The sequence below is a fragment of the Triticum urartu genome, chromosome 3 (assembly GCF_003073215.2).
Source record: "Triticum urartu cultivar G1812 chromosome 3, Tu2.1, whole genome shotgun sequence".
Lineage (NCBI taxonomy): Eukaryota > Viridiplantae > Streptophyta > Magnoliopsida > Poales > Poaceae > Triticum > Triticum urartu.
In genome coordinates this window covers 565,935,898-565,960,676 of record NC_053024.1, presented here as the reverse complement: position 1 = coordinate 565,960,676, position 24,779 = coordinate 565,935,898, and positions in this window count along the sequence as shown.

Below are 24,779 nucleotides of genomic sequence, written 5' to 3'. Positions count from 1 at the left end.
CGGATACCGGAGGAATACCTTGTGTGCTATCAAAAGTCACAACGTAACTGGATGATCATAAAGATGCTCTACAGGTATCTCCGAAGGTGTCTGTTGAGTTGGCATGGATCGAGATAGGGATTTGTCACTCCGTGTGACGGAGAGGTATCACTGGGCCCTCTCAGTAATACAACATCACAAGAAGTTTGCAAGCAAAGTGACTAAGGAGTTAGTTACAAGATGATGTATTACGAAACGAGTAAAGAGACTTGCCGGTAACGAGATTGAACTAGGTATGGAGATACCGACTATCAAATCTCGGGCAACTAACATACCGACAGACAAAGGGAACTACGTATGTTGTCATAAAGGTTCGACTGATAAAGATCTTCGTAGAATACGTAGGAACCAATACGGGCATACAGGTCCCGCTATTGGTTATTGACCGGAGAAGCGTCTCGGTCATGTCTACGTCATTCTCGAACCCGTAGGGTCCGCACGCTTAACGTTCGTTGACGATATAATATTATATGAGTTATGTATGTTGGTGACCGAATGTTGTTCGGAGTCCCAAATGAGATCACGGACATGACGAGGAGCTCCGGAATGGTCCTAAGGTAAAAATTGATATATATGAGATAATAGTGTTTGGTCTCCGGAAGGGTTCCGGAATTCATTGGAAGGGGTTTCAGATGTTTCCCAAGATGTTCTGGTGTGAGAACACTTTATTTGGGCAAAGGGGTAAAGCCCACGGGGCTTTAGGAAGGTGCAAAATGAAGTTTTGTGGAGGCCAGGGGCCTGGCGTCTGGGGCAAGACACCGAGGACCCTGGCGTCTGGTCCTGGAGTCGGAGAAGGACTCTTGCCTTGCAGGCTAAACTGACTTTGAGGAGGCTCTTCTTCCAAGAAACGACCCTAGGGCTCAACATATAAATAGAGGGGCAGGGCTAGCACCCGAAACACATCAAGATTCACCAAGTGATAACCCATAAGTATGGGGGATCGCAACAATTTTCGAGGTTAGAGTATTCAACCTAAATTTATAGATTCGACACAAGTGAAGCCAAAGAATATTTGAAGGTATTAGCAGCTGAGTTGTCAATTCAATCACACCTGAAGATTAATTATTTGCAGTAAAGTGATCAGTAGCAAGGTAGTTTGATAGTTTTGATAGTAGTGACACCAGCAATTGTCGGGGGATGGACCCCGGGCAGGCAACGAAACCTAGATCTTCTTCAAAAACAACGGGGTCAGCACTGCCCCTCAATACCGGCACGCGCTTGGCCGGGTCGCTCGACCCGGCCAAGCCCCGCAAGCTGGACAGACTAGCCAACCCGGCAAGACACGTCGACTCGGCCTCAACAACTAGCGCAAGACAGCCGAACCTGGCACGACCAAAGCTTCCTCAACAAGACAACACCACCCGTGGCGTGCTACGCAATCCAGCCGCGGGTCAGCACCCGTCCCATCTAGGCCGTGCGATGGGACAAGGCTTCAATCAATGATGACTGAGGCGACAGTGCCCCGCCCATGCCTCTGGTCAGCGGGTACGTAGCAACAGTGCTCCTCACCTACCCGCTGACCAAGGCCGGCGTGGCTACAGTGCCCCCGCCCCTGCCGCTGACAACAGCAAGCGGCGAGTTGACGGAGAGCACTGTACACGACTCGACTCGGCCACGCCCTGACGATTGACAAGACGGCGCACAGTCCCCCTAGACACGCGGGGCCCGCACCTAGGGGAACCCGACGAACCACAAGCCCTCAGCGGGACCCAGCCCGGGTCCCCAGACGCCGACACTATGGACCCACCAACTTGTAACATTACCATTGTACCCCTCGGGGGTTGACCTATAAAACCCCCCAGAAGCCCTCATGCAGGGAGAGGGAGGAGAGAGATAGACACACCAGAGAACTCATTCCATCACACTCGCCAAGTTAGTAACACCCAAGGAGAGGGAACTGCCTAAGCCTTGGCCAGTTTCCTTCCTCCTCCATACAGCTCTAGGAGCGACATTGTACTATCGATCATCCAACAACACTCGGCAGGGGTATTATCTCTCCAGAGAGCCCCGAACCTGGGTATGTCCGGCGTCCCGCACCCGCTCATGCCAACCTCACCTCTGGAGCCCACCAGCGCCCTCGATCCTCCTCCTCTCTTTAGCCATCCCATGGCATCTGCCGTGCGCCCACCACGACAGTTGGCGCCCACCGTGGGGCAGCTCGAGGAGCTGGCCGGGAGCATGCTTCAGACGAGGCCCTTTTCCTACACCGACGAGTCTGTCGCGCTGGCGGACGACGTCATCGGCGCGCTCGCTGCCTCCTTCGCCATCCTACGCATCTCCGATGCGTTTGCGATCGATGAGTACCCCATCGAGGTGCTCAGCTACTCCGACTCTCCCCTCTCCCTCGGCGGCGGCGTCCCCGTCGGGGCAGTGGAGGTTCATGTGGAGGTCTTCGCCACCGGCGACGGTGTTCCCTCCTCGTCGAGCGAGACGAGGAAGGCCGCCGAAGCCAGGGCCGCGGCGGAACGGATCGAGCCATCCGATCCGTTGCGCGCTGCAATGCGGAGCCTCCGCATCCCCATCAGCACCGACGTCGACAGCACCAACGTCGCTGAGGCCCGGACCCAGTTCATCGAAAGGCGCTAGCAGATGCTGGACCTGTCCGAGACGCTCGCCGCCACTCAGCGTTGCCTGGACGCCGCTCAACTGGAGCGCAATGCCGCCTACGGATTCACGCCCGCCGTGGCCGGCCCAAGCCGAGTCGCCAATGTGCGTGCCCGGGGAGGAGCGATCGGCCCGGCCCTCGGCGCCGTCCCAATCGTCTACGAGACCCCAGTGAAGAACATGCGCGCTGCCCAGGCAGCCGCAGCCGGCCTGGACCAGCTCGCGGGTGAGGAGCTGAAAGAGCACATCAGGCGGATGCGCGAACTCCTCCACACCGCCAACGCCCAACAGGACCGCCTCAACCAGCTCGCCAAGCCGACGGGATCCGGCTCCGCCCGCCTTGGCGGGTCCGGCGAACTTCTGCACACCGCTTCCTCGCCACCCGGCGAGGCGCACTCCGGCCGAACCCGGACTCGGCGCGACCCGGCCGCTACAGCCGCTGATGGATTGGGCGACGAGCCCGTCCTAGAGATCCAGCGCGGACCCGGCTAGCACGGCCGGCGTCCGGCTCCAACCGACCTGGCCCCCCGTGGCCTGGCCGCAAGTCGAATCGGCCCGCGCGCCATCGACGACGACGACGCATGCCACCGCCTCGATCGGCTCGCTCACTCCCTGGAGATGGAGGAGAGCTGCGCTATCGGGCCAGCGTGCTTCGGACCCTGCATCCGGGAGGAGCCTTTTCCCAAAGTATTCATGCTCCCCCGTGACACTCCCAAGTACAACGGGACGGTGAAGCCAGAAGACTGGCTCACCGATTACACCACGACTGAGGGAGTCCTGTATTAGGGGGTCTCCGGACAGCCGGACTATATCCTTTAGCTGGACTATTGGACTATGAAGATACAAGATTGAAGACTTCGTCTCGTGTCCAGATGGGACTCTACTTGGCGTGGAAGGCAAGCTAGGCAATACGTATATGGATATCTCCTCCTTTGTAACCGACCTTGTGTAACCCTAACCCTCTCCGGTGTCTATATAAACCGAAGGGTGTTTAGTCCGTAGGACGACAACCATAACATACAATCATACCATAGGCTAGCTTTTAGGGTTTAGCCTCTCTGATCTCGTGGTAGATCTACTCTTGTACTACCCATATCATCAATATTAATCAAGAAGGACGTAGGGTTTTACCTCCATCAAGAGGGCCCGAACCTGGGTAAAACATCGTGTCCCCTGCCTCCTGTTACCATCTGGCCTAGACGCACAGTTCGGGACCCCCTACCCGAGATCCGTCGGTTTTGACACCGACATTGGTACTTTCATTGAGAGTTCCGCTGTGCCGTCGCCACCAGGAAGGATGTCTCATCCCATTTTTAAAGACGGCACTATTGCTGAGGGAGCTTTGGCTATCGGCCAAACTCTCCGGCTAGGTGGTTTTCTTATGACCGCCTGTTTGGCCGCTGTGCCAACGATGACTTCTCGGGTCATCGGAAGCAATCTTCACGTCAACTCGGAACTCGCCGAGCAGTTAGATCCAATGGAGCTCTCTTCCCTGAACGAGCTCTTGGATCACATCGCCGCCCTGGGAGTCGCTACAGACTATGATCAGATTGGGCCTAAACCCGATCTGAGAGAGATCAACTCTCCCCAGGTCACCCATCACGTTGAAGTGGTGGAGGAACAATGCGGCAACCCTTCATCTATCTTAAGGACTAGCTATGTCTGGATTCCCGATCCCTCCAAGCCGGATACCCGCGGAGGGGAGGACGTCACTCAAGGCCTGAACCTAGAATCAGGCAGCGGGCTAGATTTATCGGAAAACATCCAAGAATCGAAACTTTTGAGTTCAGAAACTCCTTGGCCCCTGAGTCTCAGATTGGGTAAGGATTCAGATTCAATTCCACCCACCCACCCAAACATACGCGATCTATCCCAAATTAGGCAAGAGCCCGAAGAAACAGTACACCATTACTGGGCCAGATTCCTCCTGGTCATGAACAGGATAAAGGACTGCCGCGAGGAAGACGCAATTTCATTCTTCTGCAGTAATTGCACGGACAAGGGAATCCTCAACGCCATAAGTTGCCGTGAAATTACACGCTTTGCCGACTTGGTGTCCATAGTACGAAAGTACTGTGCGATGGAAAGCGCCTGGAAAACTGAAATAAAATTTTGGGATAATCCGGCCCTGAATACAAACCCACTCCGAAATAAAAGGGTGCATTATCACAATACACCTGGGTTAACTACCAAAAAGCAAAAGCCCTCTTCGGGGCAAGGAACCGTACTGGAGGGATGGCTCAACGGACCCTGCAAAATTCATAGTACATCGGATGGAATACCAACGCACAGCCTTAGAGCATGTTGGATACTCCGGCAGGTGGCCAAAAGTGGTGAGGATCTACTCCTCCCAAAAACCACAGAGCACCATCCCGTGGACAACAATACGGTGTTAACGGTCTTTGAGACCTTCGCATCAAATAATAGACGCAAGCGAACACTCCGCAACATGGCCGAAATCTGCCACATAGCAGAAATAAATCCTTGGAGTGACACGACTATTACCTTCAATGCCAGTGACGAACCCAAATTCCGAACAGCCTGAGCACGAGCCGCACTGGTCCTCAGTCCAATCGTGGACGGCTTTTGACTCACCAAGGTACTCATGGACGGCGGCAGCGGATTAAACCTCATCTATGAGGAAACTCTTCAAAAGATGGAAATAGACTGGAGCCGCATTGAGCAAAGTAGCACAACCTTTAGAGGAATCATCCCCAGTCGGGAAGCACGCTGTGCTGGGAAAATCACACTAGATGTGGTATTAGGCACATCGGATAATTACAGGTCCGAAGAAATTACATTCCAGGTGGCCCCGTTCAGCAGCGGATACCACGCTCTACTAGGGCGGGAGGCGTTTACAATCTTCCAAGCCATACCCCATTACAGGTACATGAAGCTCAAAATGCCCGGGCCCAACGGAATCATCACTCTTGCTAGTGATCCGGACATAGCACTCCGTGCCGAAAATAAGACAGCCGCACTGGCCCTCGAGGCACTATCCGAAGCCCTAGCGGCCGAGGAACTAACCGCGCTGCGCTCCACGGTGAACAGGGACGATGTGATACTCGATAAAAGATCCAAGTCCACCTCCTTTAAACCGGCGGACGAAATAGTCAAATTCCAAGTCCATCCAACGGACCCTACAAAAATAGCTTCCATCGGGGCACAATTAAACCCTGATGTCGACTCCGCACTGCGAGAGTTCCTATGCGAGAATTGGGACATTTTTGCCTGGCACCCTTCAGACATGCCAGGAATCCCACGCAGGCTGGCTGAGCACAGCCTAAATATCCTAAAAGGATTCAAGCCAGTCAAGCAGGCTCTTCGACGTTTCTCCGAGCCTAAGAGACAAGCCATGGGAGAGGAACAACCAAGCTATTGGAGGCCGGATTCATCAGAGACATAAAACATCCGGACTGGCTAGCAAACCTGGTGATGGTACCAAAGAAGGACAAATCCTGGCGCTTGTGCATCAATTTTAAGGACCTTAACAAGGCCTGCCAAAAGGATCCCTTCCCCTTCCCCCACATCGATCAAATCATCGATGCTACCGCAGGACATGATTCATTGTGTTTCCTCGACGCATACTCCGGCTACCATCAAATTAAAATGGCGGAGCCAGACCAAGCCGCAATGGCATTCATCACACCATACGGCCCATTCTGCTTCAACACAATGCCCTTCGGGCTCAAAAACGCCGGCGCAACATATCAGCACATGATTCAGACATGTCTGGCAAACCAGATCGGCAAAACAGTGGAGGCATACGTGGATGACGTGGTCGTTAAAACTAAGCATGTCGAAACTCTAGTATACGACTTGAGGCTCACATTCAACAACCTCCGAACATATGACATCAAGCTCAATCCGAAAAAATGCGTTTTCGGCGTACCAGCCGGAAAGCTCCTGGGATTCATTGTCTCCAGTAGAGGTATTGAAGCTAATCCGGCCAAAATCAGAGCGTTGTCACAGTTGGCTACCCCAACAGACCTCAAACAAATACAAAAATTGACCGGATGCGTGGCGGCTCTAAGCCGCTTTATGTCCCGCTTGGGAGAAAAGGCATTACCCCTTTATCGCCTCCTCCGGCGCACCGAACACTTCGAGTGGACGGATGCCTCCTCGGCCGGACTCAACGAAATAAAAGCCATATTGGCAACAAACCCAGTCCTGGCCGCGCCAAACACTGGCGAACTAATGCTATTATACATTGCGGCAACTCATCAAGTAGTAAGCGTAGTGCTCGTCGTCGAGCGAGAAATGGACGGACACAAATCCCCCCTTCAAAAGCCGGTTTACTATGTGTCCACTGTCCTTACTCCATGCAAATCACGGTACCCGCATTATTAAAAGATAGCGTACAAGGTATTTATGGCACCCCGGAAGCTGCGACACTACTTTCAAGAGTGTTCGATAACGGTAGCCTCGGAAGTACCACTCAACGATATTATAAACAACCGCGACGCGACGGGCCGGATTGCCAAATGGGCCATTGAGCTCCTCCCGTTCGACATAACTTATAAGCCACGGCGAGCTATTAAGTCACAAGTTTTGGCTGACTTTGTCGCTGAGTGGACGGAAGCCGAACTCCCTAAAGAGTACGGCACATATTCAAACTGGATCATGCACTTTAACGGCTCCAAAATGTTGGCTGGTCTGGGGACTGGCGTCGTTTTGACGTCCCCAACAGGAGATACCATTCAATACGTACTACAGATAATGTATACGGACTCCAACAATGCAGCCGAATATGAGGCCCTTCTACATGGTCTCTGGATGGCAGTATCCATGGGCATTCAACGCCTAGAGGTGCGCGGGGATTCGAACCTCGCGATATCCCAGATAAATGGAGACTTTGATGCCAAGGATCCGAAAATGGCAGCTTATCGCAATGCCGTCCTAAAAATGTTAGCTCGGTTCGAGGGGCTCGAATTTCACCATGTGGCTCGGGAAAACAATCAGGCGACGGATATCCTCGCCCGCATCGGCGCAAAACGCGACGCGGTCCCTCCCAACATATTTCTGGAATGGCTCTTCAAGCCATCCGTAGCATGGGAAGGGGACACTGGTAACAACAATCCGGACCCGGCCAAAATACCCGATACCGAACTCTCTGACACAATCGGAGGCTTCGCCACCGAAATAACACATTCAGCCCATGAAATAATGGCCATTATTGCCCCGTGGACAGAACCATTCCTGGCCTACCTAACTAGATAGGAACTTCTGGAGGACCAAAATGAGGCATGCTGCATAGTGCGGCGATCCAAGGCCTACAGGGTCCATGAGGGAGAATTGTACAAAAAAAGCGCTACCGGAGTCCTTCAAAGGTGCATCTCCGAAGAGGAAGGGTGGAACCTTTTGGCAGAAATTCACGCCGGACTTGGCAGTCATCACGCCGCAGCCCGAGCTCTTGTAAGCAAGGCCTTTCGTACAGGATTCTATTGGCCAACGGCCCGGGCAGATGCACATGACTTGGTCCAACGTTGCGCCGGTTGCCAGCTCTTTGCAAATCAAAGCCACATGCCACCCACCGCCCTCCAAACAATCCCCATTACATGGCCCTTCGCGGTGTAGGGGCTTGACATGGTTGGACCCCTTAAAGGGGGAACCCACAAGAAAAAAAATACTTATTGGTCATGGTGGATAAATTCACCAAATGGATAGAGGCTAAACCGGTTAAAACTGCCGAATCCGGACCGGTGATAGATTTCATATCCCGGGTTGTACACCGTTACGGCGTCCCCCACGGCATCATCACTGATAATGGCATGAACTTCACGGCCGACGAGGTAAAACTCTGGTGCAGCAAAATGGGCATCAAGCTCGATTATGCTTCAGTCTATCACCCACAAACCAATGGTCAAGTCGAACGAGCAAATGGTCTTATAATGAGCGGCATTAAACCCAGATTAGTGCGCTCCTTAACGGAGTCTGACACGCACGGGGTAGAGGAGCTCGACTCCGTACTCTGGGGGCTGCGGACCACGCCAAATCGTAGTATCGGATATACACCATTTTTCATGGTGTACGACGCAGAGGCAGTCCTGCCCTGTGACATAATTCATGACCCACCTCGAGTGCGCATGTACGAAGAAAGAGAAGCCGAGCTCGATCGGCAGGACAGTCTGGACACCTTGGAGGAAGAGCGCGACGTAGCCAAAGCCCGTTCCGCATTTTACCAGCAACAGGCTCACAGATACCAAAGCAGAGAAGTACGGGCCAAAACTTATAACGTTGGCGAACTAGTTCTACGGCTGCCGGATAAGAAAAAGAACAAGCTCGAGCCCAAATGGGAAGGTCCCTTCATTATCGACCAAGTGCTGACCGGTGGAGCGTACCGACTGTGGGATGCATCGACTAGTCAACTCGAGCCGAACCCATGGAACGCAGCCAGGCTTCGAATATTCTACGCTTAGCACCGGACTCTATGTTAGTCCCCTCCCTTTGTCCATTTTCTGCATATGCATCATCTGTCTTGTTTCCCTTTCTTTCTTTTATTTCTCTAGGCCTTCAAGGGTCACCTTGTGCCTCACTCGTACATTACAGATGCGCTAGCCACGCTCTTCATACCTGGGGGCTTCTTTCACAGAAGCTTAAGTTATTTTCCTGGGCCTCACGCCCAACACATGTGTCATACTTCCACATGTACCTTTTTTCACCATTATATGCATCGATATGACTTAAGTTTTGGCCAAGCTGGGTTGCCTGGCTCTTGTATTTATACCCTACGTTCTCATTAATTCGGCTAGGGCATAAGGGGAGCACCTCTGCGATTGTTACCGCCGGGTCAGCCGGACGTGTACCTCAGACTGGGTGAAGCCGAAAGCTAGCGTTCTTAAGGGAATATTTGGTCGGTGAACAAAAGATGACTTTTATTATTCATATCTGCCCCCAAATGATTTTTCTGCGCTTCTTATCGCAGTCCGGACATGCACTTCAGGGCATGCTTACCCAGGGAAAGGAACCCTTAACGGAACTATTCTCCCTGGAAGATGTTTCTTACTACCCATGTAATATAACATAACTAGTTGGGCACTTGTATGATAAAGCACTAATGACCCCTACGCCTGGTCTCCACGCATGCCCCGGTTCTTACATAACCGAGAGGGTATTCGGATACACTCCGGACTGTCGGGTCCCAAGGTTGAAGCGAAAAGGTCCGCCACGACAAACGATCTACAATCCGGCTAGAAGGCATTATACATGTCACTTTAAAATTACATAGTCAATTTGACTGGTTGAATTCCTCTTCAATACCATCCAATAGGCTGTCTAGTCTACAGTCCTGTTGGGAATACTTTGTGGCCAATTGTACTTGGCCGTACACTAAGCTCATAGGGATCTCCTTCCCATTAGGCCCCACAGGTCCGACTTCGGCCATGTGGTTCGAGTCAGCCTTTGTGTACCGTGTCTTCACCATTGTTCAGGCTTCCCTGGCGCCCTGACGGTAGGCCGATATCTTCCATAATTGGAAGCGCCGCCGTGCTCCCTTCAGCTTTTCTGCATGCTCTCCAAGGCCTTCGGCTATGGAGACGGATGGCCACAAGGCCTGGGCGACGCCTTGCATCACCTGCCGAACTCGTTCGTGCAGCTGTGAGAGCTCAGGAAGAAGGTCACCCGTTGAACCGGGCATTTCCTCGGCAGGACGACCTATTAGCATACCTACAGACATAACTCTGTCAGCCAGCTTCCTCGCCGAACTCTTTTTCAAAGTTCGTTCGAGCACTTACTAAATATGCCGCGTCAAAGCCGCCGATTTTCCTTAACAGAGTCCGACAGTTGGGCGCGAACATCTTGTAGTTCCATGCCCAGCTTGGCGTTGGCATCTTGGAGATCATTTTTCTCCTGCCTCACCCTCGTAAGCACGTTCTCACCGACCTTCATCTGGCGTTGGAGCTGTTGCTTATCCGGATTTACTCCAGTGTCATCTGCAATTTTATCGTCAGATCTGCATACACGCCGCATTCTATATGATACTTAACATTTGAAGGATATGTTACCAGAGGGGGTCTCTTTGGGCTCCCCTGCTGCGGCCAGTGCGGCCTGAAGTTGGGCTTTGCACTCTTCCAGCTCCTGGGACAGTTGAGTATTCTTTTCTGTAAGAACCTGCATAACAAATGATCCTTAAATCAGTTATCCTAACTGTTTAAAATCTCAGGGGCTACTGATATATATATATATATATATATAATCACCAAATTTTCTCACCCTTATGTCTTTTACATACTACTCCGTGGCTCCGGCTAGACCATTTTGAGCGGCACGGAGGTGCGCGTCTCCCGAGTTGAAGGCATCCAATGCCTCTTGGGAGAAACAAGCGTCATGAAGAACAGTCCGGCGACGCCTGTGGTTCATGGCACTTTCCACCTCGGAATGGGTGGCGGATAGTTTATCCGCATCCTCTATCGGAGGAGCACCCGGCGCACGCCTTGTATTCGTTCCCGCCTCCGAATCCGGCCATGGAGCCTACCTTGTGGAGGCGCGATTGGTAGCCTCTCCGGGTATAGTCCGACGAGCGCTCTTTTTCCTGAAAAGAAGGCATGGGCGTTAATATGCCTATGAGAATAATGTCTTGCAATAAGGACGTCGCGCCATACCTCTGCGCCGGTGTCTCAATCCGGACTGCGGGTCTTTTCAGCCTGCCTGGCCTCACGGCCCCTTGTTGGCCAGTCGCCGCAGGCTCGGCCTTCGGCCTCGAGGACCTCCCCTGCAAAACACGGCTGTTATACGGCGATCAAAAACACGCAAGGACGGATCCCTTTTTGAACTGCTGGGACTTTGGTCTCAGTCACCTGTGAGGCTGGAACTAGCCCAAGGTAATCGTCCGTAATGGCCACCAAAGCATTGTCATTACTCGCTTGGTAAAATACCCCATCGATCAGCTCCACAGATATGTCCGGATCCTCCTGGGAGGCCGGGTCAAGGGACCGTCCAGGGTCCTCGGGTTGTGGAGGAGGGCTGTTTATCTCCTTTACAGCCTGGCGCAGCTCCTGCGATGAAATCGCTAGAATGAATACTTAACTACGGGAATACAAAATGGATGGGCGATAAAAAGTCTCCGCTTACCCAGCTCGGAGGATTGTACATAGAAAATCCGCCCTGCGGGTTGACATGAAGAAATTCCTCATCTTCTCCCTTGTACAAAGTGGATAAGATCTTTATTAGATCAGCAGCTGATCCCGGCCCTTTGCGGCCGTGGCGGGTGGCGTCATCCTCCCCATTGAAATCCCACATGGGGTGGCCTCTATACTGAAGCGGCTGCACCCCCCGCATGATGCATGTGGCCATGACCTCGATCATGGTCAATCCGGATCGAGCTAAAAAACTTATCCGGCTCATCAGGTAAAGAATGTCCCTGTCATCTTCCTCCAGGGAGCTCCGTGGACGCCAGCTCCGGCGCTTCTTCAAAGGGGCGTTGTCGAACTCAGGAAGGCCGATCCGAATAGGATCCAGGAGGGGGACGTCTTCTATATAAAACCATTCTGAAGGCCAGTCTTCGGACGTCTTCTTTGGGGTCCCGGATAGGTATCCGGTCCCGGCAATACGCCACACTTCAGCTCCGCCCACTTGATATATTGACCCCTTCTGAGAACGGGGCACAAGGCAGAACAACTTCTTCCACAGAGCGAAATGAGCCTCATAGCCCAAAAACAACTCGCAAAGGGCTACGAATCCCGCGATATGCAGCAGGGAGGCAGGCGTAAAATTGTGCAACTGGAGGCCGTAGAACTCCAGGAGCCCCCAGAGAAATGGATGAATTGGAAATCCAAGCCCTCTTATGAAATAAGGGACAAGGCATACCCGCTCTCCTTTGGAGGGATTGGGAAGGCTCTCCGCTTGCTCTCCGCCATTATAGGTGGTGAGCCCGGCTCGAACCGGGACCATGCACGCTGGGGGAAGAAATCCCTTGGACTGAAGCATCACTAATTTGCTGTGCGGGACGGAACATCTCTCCCAATATCCAGGCTTGGAGCTAGGGGTGCGAGAGGAGGAGTCGTGTCGACCGGCCATGATGGGATGGATCTCTGTCGGGCGTGCTCTGATGAAGGCTCGCCAAGGGAGGATGATGTGATTTGGATCTGAATCCTCGTCTTTTTAAATAGGCGGCTCATTCACACAGCTAGGGGGGTAAATGTGAAAACACCCTGGCTCTTCACATTCGCTCGACACGTGGAAAGTGGCCATTATTGGGCGTGGAAGCCAAGGAGTGCAACATTCACAAGAAACTGGACATTATTTCGACAAGTACATAGAATTCGGAGAGGAACCTGCCTTGCAATGCCGAAGACAATACTGCGCCGGACTCATCGTCATTGAAGCCTGGTTTGGGGGCTACTGAGGGAGTCCTGGATTAGGGGGTCTCCGGACAGCCGGACTATATCCTTTAGCCGGACTGTTGGACTATGAAGATACAAGATTGAAGACTTCGTCTCGTGTCCGGATGGGACTCTACTTGGCATGGAAGGCAAGCTAGGCAATACGTATATGGATATCTCCTCCTTTGTAACCGACCTTGTGTAACCCTAACCCTCTCCGGTGTCTATATAAACCGAAGGGTTTTTAGTCTGTAGGACGACAACCATAACATACAATCATACCATAGGCTAGCTTCTAGGGTTTAGCCTCTCTGATCTCATGGTAGATCTACTGTTGTACTACCCATATCATCAATATTAATCAAGCAGGACGTAGGGTTTTACCTCCATCAAGAGGGCCCGAACCTGGGTAAAACATCGTGTCCCCTGCCTCTTGTTACCATCCGGCCTAGACGCACAGTTCGGGACCCCCTACCCAAGATCCGCCGGTTTTGACACCGAATTTGTCTAAACAGGCACCGAGCCAAGGGGAGGTGGTCTTGGGCCTCATCGACTTCCCGGACCCTGAGTACCAAGGGAGCGTGGCTCCTACGGGCTTCGAGTTCGGGCCCCAGCCGGACACTGCGCGAACCTTCGATGGTTCCGGACTCCGGCAGGCGGTCCCCCGTCAAGGGGGGCCAACCATCCGTGCGGTGTCCTCTGTCCAACCAGAGGCACCGGACAACCTGCTGGAAGCGCTTCGCAGCGCTTCCATTAGAAGAGCACCGCACTATCATGAGTGCGGTGGTCGAGAAGGTTCAGTCCGCCAAAAACGGACTGACCGAAGCTTGCGCCAGCCTCCTAACAGGCTTTGAGGTAAGCAATCAAAATATAAGAAAATATTACCGCATAGATAGTAGCCCCTGATGCTCTGTTCGGCGTTCGAAGAAAAGCCGAATAGAGGATCAAATGATAACTCAGGAGTCTAATTAGAGTATGTCTATGTGTATGTGCAGGCTTCACTGCTGGCCGCTGCCGCACGTACTGCGGAGGTCTCTGCACTGAAGCAGGACCTGAAGCGGTCCGAGGACAGAGCTCGGCCTTACCAAGAGGCAGCTCGAAGAGAGCAAAGGTAAGAAATACCCCTGTCTATATAGTTAAAAAGAAGTTCGGGTAAAGTAATAGGATCATCATGGATTTGTCAGGGGCCACGACCGAGGTGGCGACCCTGAGGAAGGCGTTGTCCGAGGCCGAAGACAAAGCGGCCAAAGAACGCATTGAACGGGAGAAACAAGAAGCCCGAGTAGGCGAGGTGCAGCAAGAGCTCGAGGCTCTCGCCAAAAAGCACGAGTCCTTGGAGCTTGACTCCAAAGACGCGAGAGTCCTGAGCTCGCGCAGGCTTGAAAGCGTCCGGAGCGCCAAGGCCGAAGCCCACAAGGCCCTCCAGGAGATTTGCGGCGAAGAAGATAGCAGCGGGTAAGGCATTCAATATGCAAAGCAAGCATGTGAAGGAGACTTTCCTTTTTCTTACCCGAGTTCGGAGCTCTCCAGGAGCATTTGCAGATCTTCCCCGCAGTGTGCTGGATGCCGCGGAGTTTTACCGGGCTAGGAGGGGAGCTCAACGGAGAAGTTGTTCTGGTCTCAGTATACTGGGACCGAACACCCCGTGTCCTTGAGCGACCAGCTGAAGCAGTTGGTCGAACTTCACAAGGCGGCCGAACAGGCCATGAGGGGCCTTATAGTCCGGATGTGGCCTGGCGAGCCCCTGTCCGGCAGCTACTTCGGTCTGGTGAGGCGGCTGGTGGAAGCCTGCCCACGGCTTGGTCATCAAGCGGTCCGTCTGCATCGAAGGTGCACGCAAGCTTTTGCCCGGGCGAAGGTGCACTGGGCGAAGCTGGACGCATGAAGCTGGTGAAGGAGGGGCCGCCGGAGGGCAAGGAGCATCGCCGCCCCGAGAATTATTATGAGGGTCTCCTGGAGGGTTCCCGCCTAGTGGCAGATGAGTGTGCCAAGGATGTATTTTTGAATGAACATGCTCATGTGATCCTGTAATATGAAACGAGTTCATTTGCGCCATCCGACGCTTTCTTAATTTAAAATATTACCTTCTGTGTGGCCATTTATAAAATCTGAGAGTTGGCCATTCGTTGGCTTCTGCCCCCATGTAACTAGTACTGGGGTGTTCGGGATAACACTGCAATGACTTACAAAATTGGCACCAAGGCATTGAGTGCCATTCTGGATGCAATGAAACTCATACGCTCCCCACCTGTTGATTCTTGTTCAGAATATGATCCTAATGACTATTCTAACCTCGAGGAGTCAAAGGCAGATGGCCTATCTTGTTCACCCATCAAGGTGTCCTGTTCTAATTTGGCAATGTTTTATTGATTGCGGGTATCTTGCATATGTTGTCTTGCATTTCTTTTACTTTGTTGCACCGCCATCTGCTTAGTTTACTCATCATATATGTCGAGATGCCATGCCCATCCATTATCAATACATATTCCATCTGTCATCATACCATGTTTTTCCACTCAAATGCTGTTCTTGTGCATCAGACATCAAAAAGGAAGAGGGTGATTGCCGAACCTGAAGGAGCACCAGCAAAGTCCTTGAAAAACGTGGTGGTGCCGGAGAAATCAGACAGCACCCCACTTATATTGGCTGTACAACCAGTGACACAAAACGTAGGACCGACTCCAGCAGACTGTACCCATACTTCACTGGCCACACCACTAGCCCCACCACACAGGACCTGCACTCCAGCAAAAGGTATACCGATTTCATTTGCCATAGCACCAGCTGTACCACAGAAAAATCCCACTCCAGCAAAAAGTACAGCAAGTCCACCGGCCGAAGACCTAATCCCAACTGCAGAGACGGCCAATTCCTGCCAATTGGAACCCCATTCCATTTATTCCCAGTTTAAAAGACAATGCTTTCAATGTTGTTAGGGACTACGTGCATATATTCCCATCATGGGAAGATTATTGTGAAGACAAACACCATTTTCACATCTTCCTGTCCAACTTACGTGTAAGTGCTATTATTCATGGTTATTATTTTCCTGTTTTCTGCTGATTGAACACATCAATGATTTACATTACATTGTTGTAACTAGGCGAGGGTCAATCTGGATAGTCATGACGAGCAAAGCTTGTTTGTACTTTTCAAGGAAGCATTGCAGCAGTATCGGTGTTACCCGAGGAAATCACACTTTGATGGCAAGTCTATAAACGAATTTCCGGTGAAGTCTCCTGTGCTAAATTTAGAAGACATTGAATGGAAGAACCTTGTTATGCACTAGTCTTGTTCCCAGGATGAGGTACTGTCTATGAAATCAGATGACAATTTGAACTTCTACTTTTCCGCATGTGCCTTACAGATCTTTTTTGCAGGAAATCTGCGTGAAGAAGAACTCCGGTTTGCAAGAACGACAGGATATCGCAAATATGTTGCCCGCTGCTTTGCTCTTGTTAGTACATGTTGTCCTGTATCATTGTACTTGCATACATACCTGGTTCATTATGTGACAGCAGTATGCATGATAGCTTGCTTATCAATTGTTCGCTCCAAATTATCTGATCTGTATGAATGGTTACATTAGTGTAGAATATATCCAATGCCAATGTTTTTTGTAGCTCTACATTGTTCTTGTAAGTACATGCTGTCCTTTATCAGTGTACTTATAATGATAGGTAGTTGTTCATGTACCATCACTCTACAGCTTATTTTCCTTTGCCCTCCATTTTCTACACATCAGATCTATATTTACTCTTACCATAAGGTTGGTACTGAAGAATTTTAGCTGTGCATTGCTCTTGGTTGTACCTTTTGCCTGTATTGCTGCACTTACATTTATAGCTACTTGGTTATGTAGCATCACTCTTCATCTTATCTTAAATATTCTCCATTTTTCATATATTATCACATCTATATTTACTCTTAAGAAAATGTAGAATAAAGGCAATGCTTTTAAAGAAGATTCTGTGGTAAACTTCTTGAATTGCCCCCCCATCAGCATGGACAAGGCCTTTATAGAGCCAGTCTTCACCAATAATGTAAGTTTGTCCATCTCAAGCCTTGAAACTTTGTTGTATATATTTGGTTAGGCATGACTGCAACAACTGTTTATTTTTGGTGTTTGCATCAAATTGCTTGTTTAAAGTTTATTATGTAGTTCATAAACAAAAGTTTGTCCTTTCTCAATTTAAGTTTTCAGTTGTACAACCAAGTTCCTTCTTCATACCATGTAAATTAAACTATACAGAGCAAGTGATCTTCTTTTGCACTGCATGTATGCTTCTGTTCTTCATCCGTAATCCAGTGGTGTGGTGAACCTACCCACTATAGCACAATGTCATATTTTGCAATGTCTTAACTATGAACAATGTCATATCATTATACCATTATTTAAACCGTCTCTTTATTTGCCAATCTGAAATGGTATAAATTGACAGCACACTAACCATTGATACTTATGAGTTCTTCATCTGTAATCCAGTGGTGTCGTGAAGCTACCAACTCCTTCACAATGTCATTTCCTGCCATGTCTTGACCTGAACAATACCATATTGTGTTAATGCAATTTTAAACTGTGTCACTTTATTCGTCAGTAAGAAATGTGATGAATTGTCAGCACTTATACTTTTATGTGGAAAACCTGTCATCTGTCTGCTTGTTTATCTTTCAGAGTGAGGAAGATATAAGTGTTGAACAAGCACAGTCTCATCATCTTGCTCAGCTGCTTGCGTTGCAGCTCCCCAGCAAGGCTAACCTTTCTTGAACTCTATTGAAGTGTTGTCGGTTTTGTATATTATTTTGTCAGCGTGTTTATTTGCACTGGTGGCGATCTTTGATGCCCAGTGTATGTAATCTGATGTCTGCTTGTGCTTTATTATCATAGTGGTGAACTTTGATGCCCAATGGATGTAATATGCCGTAATTTCTTTATTGTATAGTCTAGGTTTTTTCTTATTCATGATGCTGTAGTTATTTTACTGTATATATATCCTGTCTTCGCAGTAAACCGGCCAAACCGTAAAATTACGGTACATAATCGGGCCGTCATGCAATCACGATGGAGGTTGGGCCTGAAACGTGCCGAACAGCTCACGGGCCGGCAACAGCCCGAAATGAACCCCGTCCCATGATTGTGCAAATCAAATCACGGTCTTTTAACAGGCCAAAATTATCTCGGTCCTTGTTTGGCCCAATCAGATATCGGCTGCGAGCAGGCCGGATGCAAACCGGACCGTAGTTAGGCCCAACTATATGATGGGCTTTTAACAGGCCGAAATTAATATAGGGCCGAAATGTTAAACGGGCCCTTAACAGGCCAAAACTAATATCAGGCCGAATTACTAAGTGGGCCTTTAGCAAGTGGCCCCAAAAGCATAGTGTCCAGTTGACGGGCCGAATCTGATATGGGCCGAAATTGAGCCCAAAGCCTCTTAAAGGGCCGTACCTGATCTGTGCCATAATTTGGCCCAGAACGTGGTATGCTTTTAACGGGCCGGATCTCATATGGGCCACTATTAGGCCCGGAGCATGGCAGGCCATTAATGGACCGGATCAAATATGGGCCGGTATTTGGCCCAAAACATGGCAGCCAATTAATGGGCCGGCCTACTAGGGTCCTCAAAATCTTGTGGGCCTACAGCTGGGCTGGCTCATTAATGTCGGCGAAATCTCGTGGGCCTTTAGCTAGGCCGTCACATTATGATCCGCAAGAATTTTGTGGGCCTTTACCTGGGCCGGCCCATTATGGCACACAAAAATCTTGTAGGCCTTTACCTGGGCCGGCCCATTATGGCCCACAAAATCTTGTGGGCCTTTAGCTGGGCCAGCCCATTATGGTCCGCAAAATCTCGTGGGCCTTTAGCTGGGCCGGCCCATTATGGTCCGCAAAATCTTGTGGGCCTTCAGTTGTGCCGGCCCATTTAAACTTGATGGGCCGGTCCACGTATCAACATATCATAGGCACGTCTCTCCCATTGGATGAGTGACACCTGTGCCAACGCGGACCTGACACGTGTCTCCTCCAGCCAATGATGATTTTACACGTGGAAAATCCCCATTGGTCGGGGCTGTTAACGGGTTATCGGATCCAAAACCCGACCCGATAGCTTAACGGCATTCCGTTACGGTGGATGCCATGTGTCGGTCATCCTTGACGAAAGCACTTCTGTGACGCGCGATTTATCGTCATGGAAGTGGACACTTCTGTGATGATAATTTTGGTAATGTCATGCATCACTTCTACGACAGCATAGGTATGACTATCTTGATTCTGTCATAAAATCGTCATGGATGTACATGCATGACAGAAAACGCGACCTACTGTGACAAACACGTATCATCACAGAAGTGTATTTTTTGTAGTGACAGCAATTTGTGCTGGGCCTCCGATTAGTAGGTTAGTCCCAAAAATGATATAAAAGTGTAAAATAAAGCCCATTAGCATCCAAAATAGATAATATAATAGCATGGAGCAATCAAAAATTATAGATACGTTGGAGACATATCACTTCTCTCAAGAAGGCTCGTGGTTCTGAGAGGGAATGTGTCACCTCCATGTGCGAAATGACATACTACCTTCTGCCGCCTTGATTTTTGTACACAGGTAGCTTAGACCAAATAGGAGTTTCGTGCTAAATTTTGGAATTATTCCGGGTTCATTTGGCCTTTTTACACATTAATTAAATTTCTGGGCATTTAATGTGCATAATTCAAATTTGAACTACAAGCACATGCTCCAGTGCACCAAAGTTGGTTGAAAAATCACATGTGTGTCCTTGGGTGAATTTGTAGGTCCCATGCAAGAAATGGGAATGGAATTCAAACATCTGGGCATCGTGGCTCAGCCAGAAATATTGAGAAACTTTGTCGGGGTACTGATCAACGGGCACCTATGGGACCGACGGACCGGGTCCCTTTCGGTTCAGCGGGGGACGGAGATCGTGCAAAGAGCAAATCAAGGCGATACACGCGAGCGACTTACCCAGGTTCGGGCCGCACGGATGCGTAAAACCCTACTCTTGCTTTGTGGTTTGTATTGATTTCTTGCTCGGGAGCGCGAAGTGCTACAGTACACTTCAGCAGCTAACGAGACCGAGCGCGAGTGTATCTGAATTAGCTCACCCCCCCTACGTTGCGCACGGGCCGCCTTTTATATGCTTAAGGGGTCACCGACAGGTGGCAACGGAGGCAAAGGGTAAAAATGGGAAGGTGCTGTGGTAGGTACAGCTACCTGCTATAGTGTATCATACCTAACCCTGACGGCAGGGGACAAGGACATTAAATGCCCGTCTGTGTCGCCTAAATAGTGCAAAAAGGGACCGCCAGGGACGCCACCGCTCGCCACGATGGCGATCTTGTCAGTGCCGCTTGCCACCGCGCACCGCAAGCTACACAGCCTTCCGCCACGTACGCCTGGAGGGGTCCCAGAGCGACACGTTGGTGGATGTGCTAGAGCGCGGACACAGTGGTGTCTTGCCGCGGCAAGTGCCTTGCCGCGGTTGTTGTCTTGTCGCGCCCGGGAGCTTGTTGCTCACCGGGCCTTGCCGGGACGTGCGACGTGTCGTGGCAAGTTCCTTGAGATGCCTTGGTTGGCCTTCCCGGCAAGCTCCTCTTGCCGGGGTCTTGTCTCTTTGACTTGGATACTTTGTTCTTGAATGGCTCCAAAGGAACCACGGAGGACCTTGGCGGTCACCCGGCAAGCCTTGCCACGGGATGCTGCGACTGCCCGTGCACAAGTTCGGGATACTAGGGTACCCCTACTCTAGTACACCGACAGGAGCCCCCGGGCCTGGGCCATACACGGTGCCGAGCGCTGTTGGGCCAGGCCCAAAATAGGGCACGGGCACGCGCGGCCTAGGTTACGCCGTATCTCACTCCGTATCCACCGCGCCCTCCCCGAACGGCACGCGTCGAATGCGGCGTCGTGGGAGAGATCGTGGGGGTTTCTTTATTCGAAAATGCGGAACGTCCGCCCCCTCCCTCTTTATAAGCAGGGGAAACAGGGGCAGTTCGCCCACTTGCCCGTTGCCGTTCCAATCTCAGAAATCTCCGCTGCTCCCTCGCCTTCCCAAAGCAGAGAGAGAGAGCAGCGCTCCGCCCCCCATCGCCACCAGCTCCACCAACACCGCGACCTCCTCCACTGCTTCCGCCATGGCTCCAAAAGCCGACAAGGGGAAGGCCGTGAAGTCGACCGAGGCGCAGCGGCTCGCTGGGCTGCGGAAGGAGCGGGTCGTCTTCCCCCCCAAGCTTGGCGCGAAGGAGCTGAGGGAGAACTACTACCTGTTCTGGTCGGCGGAGACGCGGGCGCATCCGCGCACGAAGGTACTCCCCGCCGCCGCCTGGAAGAAAGCCCCAAACGGATACCCTTTCTTTGCTCTGTTCTTCTATTGCGGGCTCTGCCCGCCTTTCTCTGAGTTCTTCTGCGACATCATGAATACCTACGGATTCCACCTCCTTGACTTCACCCCCAATGCCGTTCTGACCATCGCAGTTTTCGCACATCTCTACGAAAACTTTGTCGGAGTCCTTCCCAACGTAGCCCTCTTCCGCCACTTCTTCATACCCCGAGTAGAGAGAGGAGAATCTTTATCCGGCGGGATCGCCTAGATCTCAAGGGCCGGCAAGAAGGAAACGTATCTGGAGGGAGAATTCCGCGGCAAGTGGGAGGAGTGGAGGGCAGATTGGTGCTGGATTGACGAGGAGAGCCCGCAGCCATTCACCAACCGGCGCCGAACCCCAGTAGCACGCGGCAGCGATTGGAGTGACGTGGCTCCGGAAGATGACAGGCTGAAGATTGCCGTCACCAGGATCCTGCGCCTCAGGCTTGCCGGGCTTACTGTTGGCACTGTTGGCGCAGACTTCCTTCGCCGCCGCATCGCCCCCCTGCAGGAACGGGGGAGGCCCACTTGGGAGTTCAAGAACGCGGCAGACATCATGAGGCTGCGGCCTGGCCTTAATTACAACTTCACAGTCCTGGAGCTCAACGCGATGCTTCAGGAGCTCTTCAAGTATGACCCCCAACATCCCGAGGTTTTCAGGTTGCCGGGGGGCGTCGTTCCGCTGTGCAACAATTCCTCGCTCGACCGCATCCGTGCAATGATGCCGGAGTGCGACTCGCATGGGATTGTGCCAACTTGGCAGGAGCCTGCAGACGACGTCGTGCAGCAGTTCTTCGATGACTTGGTGGAAGTGCCAATCCGCTTCGACGAGAAGGATGGCCTCACCCACGACACCACCGATGCAGAGATGGCGCTCATCGCCACTAGGCTGGAGGAGGCAGCGGCAGCCGCAGCCGCGGGCGAGTTTGGGTTCACTGTGGAGGAGGCAGATGCAGCAGAAGCGGCAAGCCGTGCCGAGCGAGGGGAGCTTGCCGGGCGTGACGCCGAGCCGAGCGAGCCCGCCAAGGACACGAGCGGCTCGCTGGAAATCAACTCATCTTCCACCTCGTCTTCAGATAGCCCACCACAAGCAGAGCCTCCGTCCCCACCAAGAAGGCGTCTCCGCAAGGCCGGTGATGTGGCGGAGCGGCAAGCGGGTCAACAGTCGCCACGCCGCGTGACGCGCTCCACTGCGGCAAACACCGTTGCCACGGGAGCGCCTCATGCTGCGATGGCAACTGGAGCGGAGTCTAGCCGGACCACCGCTTCAGTCCCTGCCACTGCTCACGCCGCGCCGACAGCCGAGGCGGGGTCGTCTCAGACCGCCGCCACTGCTCCCGCCAGGCGGCCAAGGGAAGCTACCCCTCCGCCTCCTCGCGCCGGGTGCGCGCCGGACTTCGACTTCTCCGCGTTCAGCTCCGACTAGGAAGAAGAAGAAGAGTAAGCTTCTCTTGCTGTACTTGTAGTTCTTCAGTTTTTGCTGTCTATTTTGTATCTGACTTGCTTTTCTCTGAACTTGTTCCTCTTTAGGACTCTGGCCCAGAGAGCGGAAAAGAGAGCTAAGGTCCCGGTGATCGTCATCGAGGACGAGCCTACTGCGACCGCAGGTGGCGCGCCCGAGACAACCTTGCCGGACCCGGTGACTTTTCTCCAGGGCAGCCCCCAGCGTAAGTGTATGATTTGCTTTCTGCTGCGAGGCGCGCATGGGTACTTGTCTTTGCTGATATCTGATTGTTGACTTGTGTAGGAGCCGAGCAGCCCCACCAGGAGCCAAGGGAGAATTCCCCGACAAGGGAGAACTCTCCGGCAAGGGAGGGCTTCCCGGTAAGGGAGAGGTCTCCGGCAAGGGACAGCGCCAGCGGCCCTCCGATGGCGGAGAACCTGACTGCAGAAACTGGCACAGGTAATCCTTTTGCTGCAAAACTTCCCTTGGGTCCTTCTTCTCTTGATCTTCTTGGGTTTTTGCTTAACTCTTCCCCCCTTGCCGGCTGTCAGACCCATCTGCTGCGGAGCAGATGGAGACCGAGGTCGCCGCCGAAGAAGCAGCCGGCACTGGTGATCCCGCCGGCGCCGAGGCCGCCAAGGCTGGCGCCGCGGCGACTGGCGAGGGATCTGGCGATCGTACTAACGGCCCAGAGGCCGCAGGAGCGCCAGGCGCTACACCGACCGCCGACCCGTCCGCCGAAGCCGCAGCGCCAAGCACCGAGGAGCCCCAGCCGGGCATCTACTTGAAGGCCGGTGAAGGCGTCTTCATCAACCTCCCCTGGGCGTCAAGCTCCAGGGCGCCGGTCGAGGGAGAGATCTTCGACGGGGAAGTGCTCGCCTCCGCTGTGTTGACGGTGGTTGACGCGCCAAGCAGCAGCAACAAGCCTGAGGAGGAGCGGCTGCTGAGGAAGTTGTTGTCGCTCTACCGCGCGCGGCAAGCTAAGCTGGAGTCCTGCGAGGCGCTTGTCGCGAAGGCGGGAGTAGACATTGAAAAGCACGCGGAAAAGCTCGCGGGTTTCCACCGGGAAGCCCTCCGATCCCTGGAGGAGGAGCGGGAGCAGCTTGCTGAAGCGCAGAAGGCCTTCCTCCTCGAGAAGGCCGAAGTCGAAGAGCGGCAGCAACTTGCCGCTGTGAAGCTAGCCGTGGAGGAGGGCGAGCTGGCGCAGCGGAAGGTCAATCTCGACGCCCACGAGGAGGAGCTTGCCGCGCGCGAGGAAAAACTCAGTGGAGCCCTCAAACAAGCAGAGGACGCCGCCGCCGCCGCCGAGGACGCCAAGGAGGAGTTGAAGACGGAGGTGGCGCGGCTGGAGGCCGATCTCTCCGAGAAGGGCAAGGAGCTCAGCGCCGCCAAAGTCTCCAACGTGGATCTTGAGTTGAACCTAACCACTTTGACCAAGACTCTGGATAGCGCCAAGAAGCGGGAGGCGGCCTTGAAGGAGGAAATCAAGGCCGACAAGGCGCTGCTGGAGAGTGCTGCCACCGCCCAGAACGCTTTCAGGGAGACTGTGACGCACTGGACGGAGAGTCTTGTGAATACCACCACAGATATCGACAAGGAGCTGGCACAGCTGGGGATGGAAGATCTCGGGTATCCCTCCGACGACAACCTCGAACCCAGCGCCAAGCTCGTCCTGTTCTTCAAGGGCATGGCGACGGCCCTTCAGCGGCTCCGGGAAAGGATCCCCAAGCAGCTGGCCGACGAGTCGCGCAAGATCTGCACGGGAGCTCTTCAGAAAGTGTTGATGAAGGTGGCCTTCCGCAATCCGGGCCTCCGCCTCACCAACGTCCTCAGGACCTTGCCGCCGGAAGCTGATCTAGAGGAGCTCAAGGCCCTTGTCGCACCCATTATGGACAAGGTGAGCGGGATCAAGAGGGTCGAAGGCGATCGCGTAGATTAGGCCGCCCATTTCTTCTTTCCTTGTCGCTATTTATTATGTCATGAAAACAATCT